General features: G+C 36.6%; 1 protein-coding gene across 8 annotated transcripts in view; it reads left to right on the forward strand.

Annotated features, from left to right (window-relative positions):
* The first annotated feature begins 6161 nt into the window (after positions 1-6161).
* LOC131439375 (complexin) overlaps positions 6162-14981 on the forward strand; it is a 721216-nt gene continuing 712396 nt past the window's right edge. For 2 of the 8 annotated variants that reach the window (XM_058610312.1, XM_058610344.1), the window contains exon 1: positions 6162-6525. The gene's annotated coding sequence lies outside the window, so the exon portion shown is untranslated. Of the gene's footprint in view, positions 6526-7166; positions 7392-7429; positions 7685-14981 lie in introns of those variants that run through there. The other 6 variants (XM_058610302.1, XM_058610329.1, XM_058610321.1 and 3 more) reach the window with 4 other exon arrangements.

Below are 14981 nucleotides of genomic sequence, written 5' to 3' on the forward strand. Positions count from 1 at the left end.
CCGATAATTTGAGAGAAGCTACTCGATATTTATCTATATTGTATACAATATTTTCAATCCGGTAGAAGATGCTACAAGAACTTGACTTGATTATTCTTCTACTAGGTTGCAATATTTCAAAACCCTTGTGTGGAGCATTCACATACATTTTCATAGACAAAACTTATACAAAGGTTATATGCACGTAGTTAAAATAAGTGGCAATAGTAAAATTATTCTATCGCAATTATCAACTGCCCATGTAGAATCGGATCGCGAAACGAGAATAAGCGACTGTTTTTTGCTTCAGAGCGAATCCCCACAGCAGCGTGCTAACTCGTGATGCTCAGACAGGTCATCGAGAGGAATTCGCTCTCGCACTGGTGTCTATTCTATGTTAAATGAACCATGCCGGTTTTTTGTTGCTGCGATGATATCCATCTCTCTTTGATGGCACTGATTGAATCGTGTGAAGAGTTGATAGTGAGCGTTCTTTGAGCTTGAGCTTGAGCTTGAGCTTGAGCGACCACCCCTGGTTGCTACTCCGTTACTGATCGGGATTAGCTGAAATTATACAGGGAATTTCTAGATGATCCGACCTGGGACTGGTAAATCATCCTTCAATGTACATCTTCTGGTAATCCCAGAATTCATTGATCAGTACCGGCGCCGGCCAGGCCCGAACGTAGATCGTCTAAGGAATGGAGAGGGATGTTAGTCCAACACTTGTTGTTACTAGAGGCCGTATATACTACTGCGCACTCCACTAGTGTCACGGGAGAAGGATATTTGTTAGTAAAAATTTCAGTATTGGCATTATTTGCGCGCGACTCAGTATGTTCCGGTTTCAAGATGCTCGGATGCACCACTAAACTCACTGACCTCCCGAGTTTACGTTTCAACAACATCCTATATTGAAGTCCCGGCAAGTCTCGATTCACAGATCGTTTTCGAAATTTCACAGCTCTTTATAAATGAAATTACGTGATACAAAATAAACGAGTGAATAGGATTTAGATAAAATAGTTGATTCATTGCATTGACATATTCTAAACAGTTGTTATAAAATCATTTTAAATCACCAAATAAAGGTCAACAGATTTCGCGCGCGTCTAGATTCTTTATTATTTCCACTTTATTATTTCAATTTTGTATTAAAATTATTAATTGGTTATATTGGTTGATCTGGGCAGCCGGCTACCGAGAAAAATATTGATATCATGTGTTTTTATTATGTATTCAATATACCGATATATGTTATCTATATTATTAACATTGTAATATCAACGGAGTTGGCAAAATTTTATTTTTATCATTCAATTTATAATCCTGAAAGACAATCAATAACATGGAAGAAGAAAACATTCCAAATAAAACTTTTCTTCGAAGCTAGACGGAAATTGATAGGTTGAATGAAGAGATAATTTAGTAAAATAGAGTAATCAGAAGTGAAACATTGAAAATATCTGATAACTGAAAGGAAAAAGAAACTCCTGCAATTGTCGCCTTTTACGACATGGAAGCAGGAACCCAGTGGATCTATTCTTGGTTCATTTTTTTTCCGCCGGATTCCACACGGCATCTAGGCTGGTACTGTCCGGAGAGAGCTAAATGCGTCCTTGATTTTACCTTTACATTTTCACATTGAATGCCGCTGGCGACAAAACACTTTTTTTTCTCAGTTTAATTTTCTCGTCGACGGTTGAACCGACTTCCACAACACAGTACCGAAAAAAAACGATAAATTTCCGTTGGAACAACTGTAACAAAAAGCACCCGTCATATAAAACAAAACTTTACGTGCGATATGAAATTTACGTTACACATACTGCTGTGCTTTAAATTTACATGAAAGAAATTGATCCGCAGTAAATTTACAAGATTTGAGAAAACTCAAGCATGTAAAAATAAAACAGCGCGCAATATTCATTGATAAATCAAAAATGAAAATGTTTTTTGAATTTTACACATATAAATATAATAAATTTATTTGTGCTTAATGGTAGATGGAAACATCAGATAAAAATTATTTATTTAATGCCAATTCAGATAGTGATGCAATCGCTTTCCTAACTGTTCGCTGCTGTTTGCCCATTTTCACCGCTGGTAACTTGGATCAAATCTGTATATTTCATGGTTTTAAAAATTTAAAAATATATCCTACTGCAACTGTTATGGTTGCCGAAATTTTAAAAGGAAACGGCAAGATGAGTTTGAAATTGATTTTCAGTACATCATCCACCATATTAAATATCACCATTTTCAGTGTAATCGATCACGATGGCATTAAAAATGAACAAATAATGCTCTCTATGGCATTATTGAACCGCACCGAATGCAATTCGGTTCGATATTGAACACTGTCAATTCATCGAAATGTTCATATTCATCGAGCGTGTGAAGGCTGGCACCGACTGAGAAAAAAATTCACATATTTATAAATTCTGCTTTGAGCAAACGTTCATACTTTGCAGAACGGTCGCCGTGTTAGAGGAATCAAGAGGATAACATCATTATGGAATGCTATGATTGACTCGTTAAAACATATCTAAAAACTTGTATTGCAACGATGTTAAAACGACGTTGCAATACAAGTTTTTAGATATAAATTTTCGAATCGATTCGTAGTTGAATTATATAAATCGTTCAACAAAAATTTTAGTATTGCACATTTTTGCATTTTGATTTTTTTTCAGTGTACTAAAACAACTACCGAACTGTCAAAAATAATCATGCTCTCGAGCAGAGATGCCAAATATTTTCATAGAAAATCTGTATTGTTTTACATAAAAAATCTCTATTTATCTGTATTCACTAATAAAACGAAAAACGAAATAAAGTGTGTACACACTTTACCCTATATTTCCGAATCCGGAAGTCGGATCCGGATGAATTTCAGGAATTACGTATGGGACCACAGGACCTAAGTTTGTGAAAATCGGTCGCGCCATCTATGAGAAAAGTTAGAACACATATTTTAATTATTTTGCGCATTTTACCCCATAACTCCGGAACCGAAAGTTGGATCCAAATAATATTCAGGAATTTTGTATGGGACCACAAGACCTTTCATTTGAATCTAAGTTTGTGAAAATCGGTTCAGCTATCTCCGAGAAAAGTTAGGGCAAAAACAACGTTACACACACACACACATACGCACATACACGCACAGACATTTTGCATACTCGAAGGACTGAATCGAATGGTATATGACACTCGGCCATAATTGTGATTGCATAACCATTCTATATGAGAAAGGAAAAAATCCTTATCAAAACCTACACTAAAAAACATCATATTAAAAATTTAAAATCAATTTACATAACAAAACCATTTTTGATTTTGATAAAAAAATTTTGGTGATTAAGTTTCCTACCAACCGATCATACATTGAAAGATGGACACATTCAAGGAAAGAAAGTTTTTCAAACAAAAACTATTTCTTGTCCAAACTGAGTCCTTTCAATAAAAACCAAACCAAACTGAAAGTCATTATTATCCAAGATTCCAATGAATCTCAATTTGTGAGAAAATTTGACCGAATACCCTGTTGGTAGTTGCTCGATATTTGCAGCAAGTATCAGTGCTGGATGGGAATATTAACGCCCATCTCGCAATTTATGAGAAGTCGACAGGAACATATTTATCTATGATGAGACAAAATTTCATTTAAATAAAAAATGGCGTTTATTTAAAATTTTGTAAATTTTTAAAAACTTATATTGGAAAAAAAAAATTTTTTTTTTTCAGTATAAATTTGAATAGTATTTTTTTTTATTTCGAGAACATCACCAGCCCAACAATTTTTTGCTGGATTTGTCATTTTTCTACTCTAATTAGTTACAAAAAAATTATAAAAATGTTTAGTCCTTTTCAAGATTGTCTAGATCAATTTTGGAAAATCGATGTAAGCTAAATGGCTTTTTTTTATAAAGTCTATATACTGCCAACTCTGAATACGATTTTGAGCGAAATTCATCTATTCAAATCCTACACTGAAAAAAATCGGTTTCAAAATTTAAAGTCAATTTACAAAAATAGAACACCACTTTCGAATTCAGTAAAACTTTGTCTTAAAGTAGGTTATTAGGTAACATAACCAACCGCCCATGTATTTTAAGGCGGGCAGTTTTAGGAAAAAAGTGTTGTCTTGTCCATTACCGATACTTTCTGCAACGATTATGTGAGATTTCCTTTCAGATCCGTATCCACCAGGATTTTTCCACATTGAAATCTTTGACACTTTCAGCGAAGCTGAAAAGATGAAAACGCTCGGCTAACTTAGATACAGGCGACTTTGTTTTGTCAAATTGGATTTGACAACCGTCACTGAATCAATTTTGGTAGCCGTCTGGTGGCCATGGCTGCCCAGGTAGCCAAAACGATATGCGGGTAATAGCTTTCATTTGAGTTTAGTTTCCGATAAAAATACACTGTTAAAAAAATTTTATCCGAAAAAAATGTATTTTTTGTGAAATAATTTAAATTTTTTAAAGTCAATCGTTTTCAGTGTAGGACTCGATATGGAAGTTTTTCAATTTTTTTTAAATTTAACTGGTTTTGTGAAAATTAATTTTGAGTATAATACTGTATAATACTTTTTTGTAGGCTATGTCAATTTTGATATTATGTTTGAATAAAAGTTTTAGGCCTTTTTAAAATACAATCTAGATAAATTTTTGAAAAACAAAATATGCAATGTGACATTCTAGGACAAAGTCTACATGTACAGAAAGTTTCATTCAAATCTGAAAAAAAATTCCCAGCTGCGAATGTGATTTCGTCATATATAAATCAATTATAAAATAAAAATATTTCTGCAAGCGACTTTATCCAATTTTTTTTAGGTAAATTCATAAAATTTAGGTAAAGAATAAATCATCATGTTCTGAAACTCTCTCCGAATAACGCCCCTGGCGTTCATTCTTCATGTCTTCGTAAGTCATTGTCGCACTCACAAGAATATTCATCAACGAAATTCAATAGAGATTGTTTATCTACTTTGAAAGTGTTGACTTCATTAGGTTACATGAAATGCCAACGCCCAATGTGAAACGTCAAGTCAGGCCATACAACGCATACTCTGACTTTCTTGAATATCAGCTTAAATTGGTTTCGAATTATGAATGTACAAAAGATCTCCATTTTAATTTATGATTTCTCATCCAAGTCAGTCGATAAAACAAAACCGCTTACGTTGGAAACAGAAGAAACCAAGTACAGTATTGTGTAGTGAACAATAGACCTCGAAAAAATATATTTTAAATAAAAAAAACAGAGAACATTATTGATATTGAAGGGAGAAATTAGTTCAAAACAACCGTAGTCTAGCTAGAAATGATCATAGATCGAATTTGAGAATCTACTAACAGTTTTGTTATTTTAAACATGCTCCATTTCTCTACGTGTATATTGAGAAACCCAGCAGCAACACCAATGTCAATAAGCGCAATGCACCCACCCACCAGCGGCTCTGAATTTCGGTAGCCACGGATAAACATAGCACCCGCCAACGTCGAATTCAAACAATTATCCCATCCATGCTTTTGAAATATTTACGGAAAACATTGTTGTCTAGATACCCTTTCGGTACTATATAGAAGAAACGATTTGACAGGTTTCTCCGCTTCCGTCATGGATTTCGTTACAAGCTCCGAAGGAAGCATTGTTTCGAACGCACCGAAAATACTTGGAACATTGTTTACTCTATTTATGCGCCAACCTTTCCATGTCAAACCCAACGAGACAAAACAAAACCATTCACGTTATCACTTGGGATTTATAGAGAAATTACATCCAGAGGAAAACAACCCAAAATCGGACAGCAAAGTTGATCGATTCCGAACCATTTCACGTTTGTGGTAGTGAGTTTCATACGGAAAAGCTTTCGCATCGGACTTGTTGTTGTTGATGTTTGTGTTGTCAGGAAGGGGAACACATGTGAGCTTTCGTCACTTTCCAGTGGCTGTTTGTCTTTTCCTTCTAACTCACTGATCAAAGGGGACCATTTTCCAGGACACGAAGCAGCTGTATCTTGCGAGTCCATCTCGCTTCGAAAAACGGGGAAAACTTTCCTCCAGCGAATCGGCTATCGTGGTGTTGGTTTCCGAAAGCTCAGGCCACCACCCACCCCAGACTCGCCGGATCTGTCGAGAGACGTCAAACCAGTGAAAACAAGGACGAGACAAAAGTTTTTGTGTGCACTTCTACACGGTCGTTTTCCGTTCCGTTGTTTCGATGGTGCAAAAGTGCTGTGTGTTTCTATATTTTTCTCGGTTTTTAGTTGGTACATCTTTCCTCCGGGTTCCGACCGAAGCCAAGTACTGAGTGTCTTTTAGGTGTTCTGTGGAAGTTCTCGCGTGCGGCCCTGTGGACACTGCGGGGTCTAGTTCTGCGAAAGTGCCTGAAACGGCAAGGCTTGTGAAAAAAGAGGAAAAATTTCAAGTGCGGTGTTTGTATGTTCTTTTCCTGACGGGCGACGTCTCCTCGACCGATCGAGCTTTCAGCTGCACTTTTGCGGCGTATATGTTGTTTTGCGTGTTTACGGTGGGTGTTAATTTTGATTTAATTGGTATTGATTTTCGTGTGCCGAGTGACGTCTGTCGGTCGTACCTTGCGGTGTGTGGGGTGCTGGAAAATCTGCCGGAATGACTATTAGATAATAGCGGACGGTTTCAATTCATCGAGTGGGGCAGTGGATTTTCCTCCGTGTTACACACACAAACAGAAACAGAAACACACGTAAAATCGACAACAGCTACGACGAGTAGAATGGTGGCAGTGTGCGCACGCGCGAAAATTACGTCATCGTTTTTTGACAGATGAAGCAATGCCCGAAGTCTAGCGTTTGTCTCACGTGAGCAAGAGTGCAAATCAGAAAACGGAAAAGTTTGTTTGCTGGAAAAAGTTGAGCTAAGTTAGGAATGGGTTTCTAAATAGAATCACACTTTGAATCGATGAAAACTATTCTCGGAGTGCCACATTGTGGAGCTTTTCATGTCGACACGAACACAATCATAGCAGATGGTCCCCCGAGCAACGTTGGTGTGCGTTTCGTACAACTACAACTGGAGAAATTATCGATGCTCTCTTTCTCTCGTGTCAGGTCGCTCTCGTGATCCCCACAACAACACACTGGCGATGGCACGCGAATGAGTGCCGAATTGATCGTGGGAATTACGACATTCCCGATTCCGTGAACAGAACGGATGCCGTTCCGACAGTAGTGTTCGCTCCCGTAGAGTGACAAGAACCAGTTCCGAACTGCACGACTACTGAGGAGGAGCATTACTGCGTGCTTGGCCCCGAAACCGTGCGTGCGTGCGTCTGCCTAGCGTGAAGTCACTTCGTGTTAGACCGTGTTAGACTGGTAGTCCATCGGACGGAGCCCAACTCCCACCCACAGTGACGAAGTAAAAAAAAATATATAAAATATATGTATAGACAGCTTCACGTTGCATGTTCTCTCGTTCGCTCTCACCACTATTGTGTAGTACGGGAGCACTTCGGTCATCAACTAGCTTTCCCGTGGTTGTGTTACATTCGTTCGTTCGGGAGGGTGTGAACCAGGGGAACCCCCTTGTGAACCGTCGGCACAGCCAACCGCTGGACAGTTCGGTCCCAGTATCTGTGCTGTGTGTGTTGAGAGTGACGAGTGCGTTTCCGTGTTCACTGTGGAAAAGAGACGAGCCTTGGAACCAGATTGGTGTGTTTACTTTCAATGCCGCTTTGGCTGAACAGCCGCTGCAATCCGTTCTGAACTGTAAACGGTTCCGGATCTTCTACAGCTGCTACTGCTGTTTGCTTGTGGTGGCGGTGGGGATGGTGCTGCTACTGCTGATGCTGATGCTGATATCGAAGCCCCCGTGTCGGATGTGAACGGTATGTCATATCATTTGCAAGTAGCATTCAAGGTAGAAACACACCCTGGAGCCACTAAACTTGACACACATCACACTTCACTCTGAACTACTACACCGTGTCACCGGGTTTGGAAAATCGGTCAGCCGAATATCGATCCGCTGAATCATAGTGAACATGAACCTCTTTTCACCTGACCCAACGTGACCCGTTCGCTTTAATTCAATTATTGTTTCTGAGGACGGGAATTCCAAAGCTGGGAAAGCGAATCGGCTTTGTTTTTTTTCCGTACTTACTGAGTGCTTTCAGAACAAACGTAAACACGCAGAGCTCAGCTGAGTGCGTTTTGATTGTCAATTGATTTCATCGGAGTAAAAGGGGTTCAAATGCGTCAGTGGTCTCTCTGAAAAGCGATTATTTAACTTTAAGCGTTTTTTTTTAAACTTTTGGTTGAAATCCGATAGTTCATCAGTTAAATTCTTCGTGGTCGAAAATAACCCTGCCCGAGTGTTCTTTGACAATTGGATGACTATTTTCAGACAGTGGAAAAAATCTTACAAAAAATCGAAGCAAGTTTTTCTTATGCTCCCTGTACCGCAATTATCATACTGCCCACACTTGCATATCTGTCCCTTATTTAAAATCGACAAGTTGAGAAAAAGATGAATACGTTTTTCGGAAATAATTTGCTCTTTTCCGCTACTAGGATGAATGATCCGTGATACTATTGCATCGCATACCGGTCCCATCTTAGCTAAGCTAAAAACTTTGAATCGTTTGATATAGCTAAGTTTGTGATAACATGTCAGCTGTTGAAGTATTTAAATTGCATGGTGAAGACTCTTCCACGGAAGTCAGCTCAAGCAATGACTTTGTAGGTTTAAATGCCACCACCACCCGGAAGAAATACTCTGAAATCTCTCGTTCAGCACAGTACGTTTGAGCAAATATATTATATATCAATATGGATCACTTTAACGAATTCAATACAAATCGAAAAATACATCACAGTAACACCATCTCAAGACGGAAAAGGCTATTAGTTCAATCATGTTTAATAGTTTGCATTTAACGTGCACCCAGTAGTGAAATGTCAAAAATAATTGAGCATGATGCCCACATAGAGGTGTGAACATTTTCATTTTTAATTGTGTTTTTATTTCTGACGAAAGTAAATATCGCCTGTAAATAATGTCTTCACTTTCGAGACTTATGAAGTATTATTTAACTTTGCTCATGAATTTTATGAATAGGGCTGAAAAGACGAAACCTATAAGATGTGAAGGCAATGTTTGACAGATCACTTCTGATATATAGAACAAAATCAAAATGAAATGAACGGTGTATTACAAGTTACTTTGATTGCGATATTTTTTCATTGCGTTCATGACATTGAATTTAAATAAGCTACACATTTTCTTTTCTCTCAGGGAAAGTTAGAATTGTCATTTTTAAAAATTCTCTATAAATTAAAAGTGCATATACTAAGCGATCTGCCCTTTGTTGTGAACTGTTTTGCAAATAGTTTAAAATTTTAGTCAAAGTATGAAATCTTGATAATTATTTTCTAAAAATTAATTGAATTTCATTCAACAGACGAACCATTCCTAAATTCGACAAATAGAAAGTATATCATGAAATATTTCTTATATTTGGAGTTGTTTGATTCAGTGTACTGATTGGGAAAACTGTCATATATGCATTAAAAAATTTGTAGTGTATTAGTAACCTTTTTTGCCACCGCACTTTACTGTGATATCGCTTGTGAACCGCAAGAGTGATCCATATTGATATATAATATATTTGGTTCAAGATGATTCCAATTTGAAATATTCGCATATTCCTACATCTGATTTTGGTCAAAGTTATGGCAGAAGTGCTGAATCTTGTCCTAAAGTTGTTGGTTCGGAAGATGAAGTTGTGAGCATAAATGGGAGCAAAACGTTTGATTATGAAAGTATTTGACGAGGAACTGAGATCGAAACGAAAAATATCCAAAAAGAAATATCGTACCGGCTATGTCCAAAGATGGATTCAAAGACAGTTTATCTTACAAATTATTTTTAATTACTAACACGTGCTCTTCAATTTGTGGGACAGCTGTGCGAGTACTTTTTATATGGAACAGAGCGACTTGATATTTTTTTCCAAACATACCAAGTTCCAAACATACCTAAATTACTTCCCTTATATAAAATTTTGAAATGGATTGCATTTTTAGGTTGTGAATCATTTCACGGTTGATTTTAACTTTTGGCTGAAATCTGACATTTGAGCGGTTATTTTGTGTCAAGCAGTTAAATTTAACTAAAACTGCGGCCCATTTCACAATTTGACGGAAGGAAAGTTATTTGGGAATTAAATCCACTGGAAATAATTTCAACTAAAGAATTAATATTAGAATTTTCATTGCAAGTTTTTTTCAGTGTCGGAAAATAACCATCGATCTGTCAAAAATAATCATGCTCTCGAGCAGGGTTACTTTGACAACATCAAATTAACCGCTCGAGTGTCAGATTTTAACCAAAAGTTAAAATTAACCGCGAAACACAGCCTTAGTAAAATTTAACTACTAAACTACTTGGTGGAAAACAACCATCAAATTGTCAAATTTTATACGGGCGACATAATCTTTTGCGAAAATGTTCTTTGAATCCTGTTTACAACCAAAATCACAAAATTTTTAAACTATTTCGTTATTCTTTTATCGTTTTGCTATACGGGCATTTTTGTATAAGCATTTATCTTGTAACTTGAAATACTAATTGAGCGGGCTAATTATTTTGAATTCAATTCATGTATGCTGGGAATCACGTATAAACGTTGTAGACATTAACTAACCTTCCAAGTAGAACAAATGAGAGTCGTATGTTAAGATGCATCTACTATTTGTAATCTAATAGGTGTTTGATGAAAAGCTTTGTAGAGACATTGTGTATAATTTCATCTCTAGGGAAGTGTCGTTTTACTCAGCCATTACATTTGTCCCATTAGGGTAACAGAGGTATTTTGGCCACTTCATATATTTTGGCCCACCTAACAAACTATATGGATTCAATCGATCTTAGGTAACCCATGTTGCATCAGTTTGAAGCTAATCACATTAAATTACCTATTGCGGAAGGATTTTTCAAAGATATTAAAACATTTGGTGGATATTTTTACAAAGTGGGCCAAAATAAAATCGATCCTAAAGCGGGCCAAACTACCTCTGTTACCCTACGAATTGATTTCAGCGTTTTTTAATGGGCTTGTGTAAAAGCCTCTGATATGTTACAATATTATTTATTATTTGCATATTTGGGTATAAATTAAATTAGGAATTTTTAACTAATTCGTTATTTGTCTGAAAATTCAGCTGAACTTTCTACAGTTTCATGAATAGAAAATTTACTCACTTTCTCATCTTCACTCAGTTTGAAATTGATCTCGATTTGCGTTATATTTATATTTTAGATTTCATATATTCACGTCGTTTAAATTAAATTAGTGTTTTTCTTTGCACAAAAAAACTCTTCTATAGAAGGTAAAAATTTTTCATTAGGACTCAATGTGACTAGCCCGTGTAGGCGAACCAACGCTTATGTCGCTGGTCTTAGAAGTGTATGATTCAGCCCCGACTTAGAAGGATTCGTAGTGGGTTTGATTGACCACCAGCTAAAAAATACTTTCTAATTGCAGTAGTTTTTAATTCAGCTTTCAACCAATGTTACGTCTATTGCAAATCAGAAAAAAAATTACTGATCAGTTTGACAAAATCGCTTTTTATTCAACGGTAAATTATATTGTGGTGATCTTCAATCTTCAATTTTCTGCGGAACTGTAAGACATTAAAGTTCAATCTAAGTTTAAATGAACCGATTCAGGAAAGTGAAAAATAACGACTAAGAAAAACGAGTGACTATAGTCGTTATTTTTTGTGAAATGACATATTGGTATTTAAATTATAGAGCGTTAAAGTAAAAATGATGATGATTTGTTTCATGATCGCATTGATTTAAGTCGACCTTTTTTTAAATTGGAAATTAAATTAGAAATTCCAGCGATTGTGAGAATACTCTTTTACTACTACTACCGTTTCGATACACGGCGAAAAAATACCGAGATTTACTGAATCGTTTGCTCGGTAATCGTCTCGGTAAAAATAATTTTTTTCTGAGAATCTCGGCAATCTGACATAGTCAGCTATTGCCGGAACAGTCAGCAAAAATTTTACTGTCAGCTCGGAAGAAAGGCCAAGAAAAAAACATAAATAACCTAATTATCGGTAACGGAGCGTGCAAAGAGTTTTGCTTTAATGTATAAAATAATAAATACACAAGCAAGGGTTGGGGAAGGAATGTTTTTGTATTAACCTTAATTTTATTTTAAAACTTAAAGACTACATGTAAATTAACACATGTCTAAAAAAACATATGAAACGTGGATCCTTAGATTTTATTTTCACTATTATTTCACCTATCTTTTCGTGAAATCTCGAGATCTTCTCTCTCACACAATTTGTCTACTTTCTCGTTTCACGAGAAATGGTGACATGGTGCGTAGCAAAATCGACTAGTGACATTGAATGACAAGTGTCCTGCCGTATTTCAGTAAAAGCTAACTCATTGCTCGACATCTCGGCAAACGCATTTGTTGATTTCTGTATATTTGAAATTTACTGACAAATTCGGCTAATTATTCCAAACATCCACGAAAAGAGAGTCCTTTACTGAGATTTCTCATTATAATTTAAACGATTCTTGGAAAATAGCATTTGGTTAACTTGGTAGCAGTATAAAATCGAATCGTCGATCTAACTCGGCTCGAGAATCGATTTTAAATGGGCAGCTTGGTAAAACATTTTTTACAACCATGAATAAAACCAAAGATAAATTCAAGATTACAAGGTCCCATAGATCCATTGAAAAATATCGAATCAGTAATCGTGAACCAGTGAACATAGTAATAGTGTAATTTCGTTCACTTCGTTAATAAGTGTCGATAAACATTTGAAAATGACGGTAAAATACCATAGCTACAATACAAGTTTTGAATGCCTCGTAATATAAGATTATAACAAATTGAATATATTCTTAGTAATAATTTAATTGATTTTTCAAGTTCCAAGATCTACTCGATATGCAGCCAAATACCGAGATTCCTTTTATATTGAAGCTTAGGATTGGTACTACATAAACAAACATTGTTATAGTAACGACGCATGTTGTTTTGTTTCAAATAATAATTGAATTACAACTGACGGTGAACCGAAATTATAGAGGGGTCTTATTTGAATAGTACATGAGAAATCAAAGACTATTCCATCTTGAGTTTATCTTTGAACAAAACTACGATGACATGAAAAACCTGCAAAAATGTTTCTCTCAAAGCCAAAATTCGAACCGATAATGAAAGATATTCGGCTAAAAGCATTGGAACCTTTTCCCAAAACTCACCAGCGCATTTTACCCTATCTATCTCAGTAGCACACATTAATCCAACACACTCGGCCATAGGCCACACATTGTGTCAGTAAACGAGCAGTGCTGCCATCGGTATGGGCCAATACAGATGTGTTCCTAACATCACGTATGCTGGCTAGTGATACGCACTTCTCATACAATATATATAGTTAGTCGATGGCACATGATTGATTCACACATTCGATGTTCTGTTACGTTTGCATGGACGAAGATCCATCACATACCATATTATTGAGCTCTCTGTTATGGAGCGGAATATCGACTGTACGTCGTCTTTTGCTGTTCTGCCACATGATAGCCGAATGGTGATTGATTGATAGAGTGATTGATTGGCCGATAGTTTTCTGTGCCATGGTTCCGATGTAAATATGTCAACGGTGATGAAATTTTGCAGTACCAAATCAGTGATAGGTAATTTTAAGTTCCGTTCGGTTTTGTTTACTTGTTTTATTGAAATGTGGATTGTAGTATGCCTTGATATATTCAATTTGGTTCGATGGTACAAAGTGTTAGGCGATGGTCTTGCAAACCTGTAGTTCGTACTCCGACCAGGAAGGTTTCCCAATATCATTCGGTTCTTAGCACTAATCCATGTGTTGATATAGTGCTGTAAAAATCGTCAGCGAAGTCTATTGAAACATAATATTGTGTTTCACACGTTTGTACATTTTGTTTGTACATGTTTTTTTGTGGTTCATTGTAACTAAAACATAATGATAATAACCTGAAAGTTTGAAAATTTTCATATTTTTCAACAGTTAGGAACGTGATGAAACATGCGTCCAAAGAAGTAAATTTAAATCAAAGACGAACATATCTTTAGCGAATTTAGTATAAAATAATTTATCTGGAAGCACTTCTCGAATGTGATTGTGTTCGTATGTAAAAAATCATTGATGACTCAATCATCGAGTCACGCATGCTCTCAACTTGTTCACGCACGAGCTAATAATGGAACTCAAACAAGTAGCCACTGCACTCAACTCAGACAACTAGTGTTATCAGCTAAACGATAGCCGTTCTCTCATTCTCTTCCAATTGAAAGCTTTTCGCTTAAAAGCTTAGATTGTTTTTGTGTTGTCTCTCTCACGCATTATTTCGTTACATGTAAGCTCGTTCACAGCATTGCCTAATTTTAACTAGAGGTGTGCGAAACAGCTCATATTGGTGAGCAGCTCCGAACCGATCAGCTCACCAAAATGAATCGATTCGATGTATCAGCTCATCAGCTCATTTAGATTGAACCAGGCGCGTACACAGGGGGGGGTTTTAGGGGTTCAAACCCCCCCCGAAACAAAAAATTATAACCCATGGGAAACATTGTGATATAAATTGTACATGTGTTGATTTATCACCATGTTCTAAAACCCCCCCCCCCCCCCCCCCCCCCCCCCGAAAATTTTCTCTGGCTACGCGCCTGGATTGAACAGATGGTTAAATTTGTGACACGTTTTCTTGCGTCGTGAGAGGTAATATTACTTACTGATAGTGTCTCATTCAATCCGTTAAAGAAGGATAGATGCAAGCATATTAGAAATAACGTAACTTGGTGCAAACATTTTTCCTCGTTTAGAACTCACTCTTCAAGAGTCGAAGATCCGTTCAGGTCGTAGCTTATTCCCCTCTTCCCAATGCGCGAACTGGGTAGAAAATGAGAGAGCTGCGGTTCTTTTAAAA

This window comes from Malaya genurostris, chromosome 1 (genome assembly GCF_030247185.1).
Source record: "Malaya genurostris strain Urasoe2022 chromosome 1, Malgen_1.1, whole genome shotgun sequence".
Taxonomy (NCBI): Eukaryota; Metazoa; Arthropoda; class Insecta; order Diptera; family Culicidae; genus Malaya; species Malaya genurostris.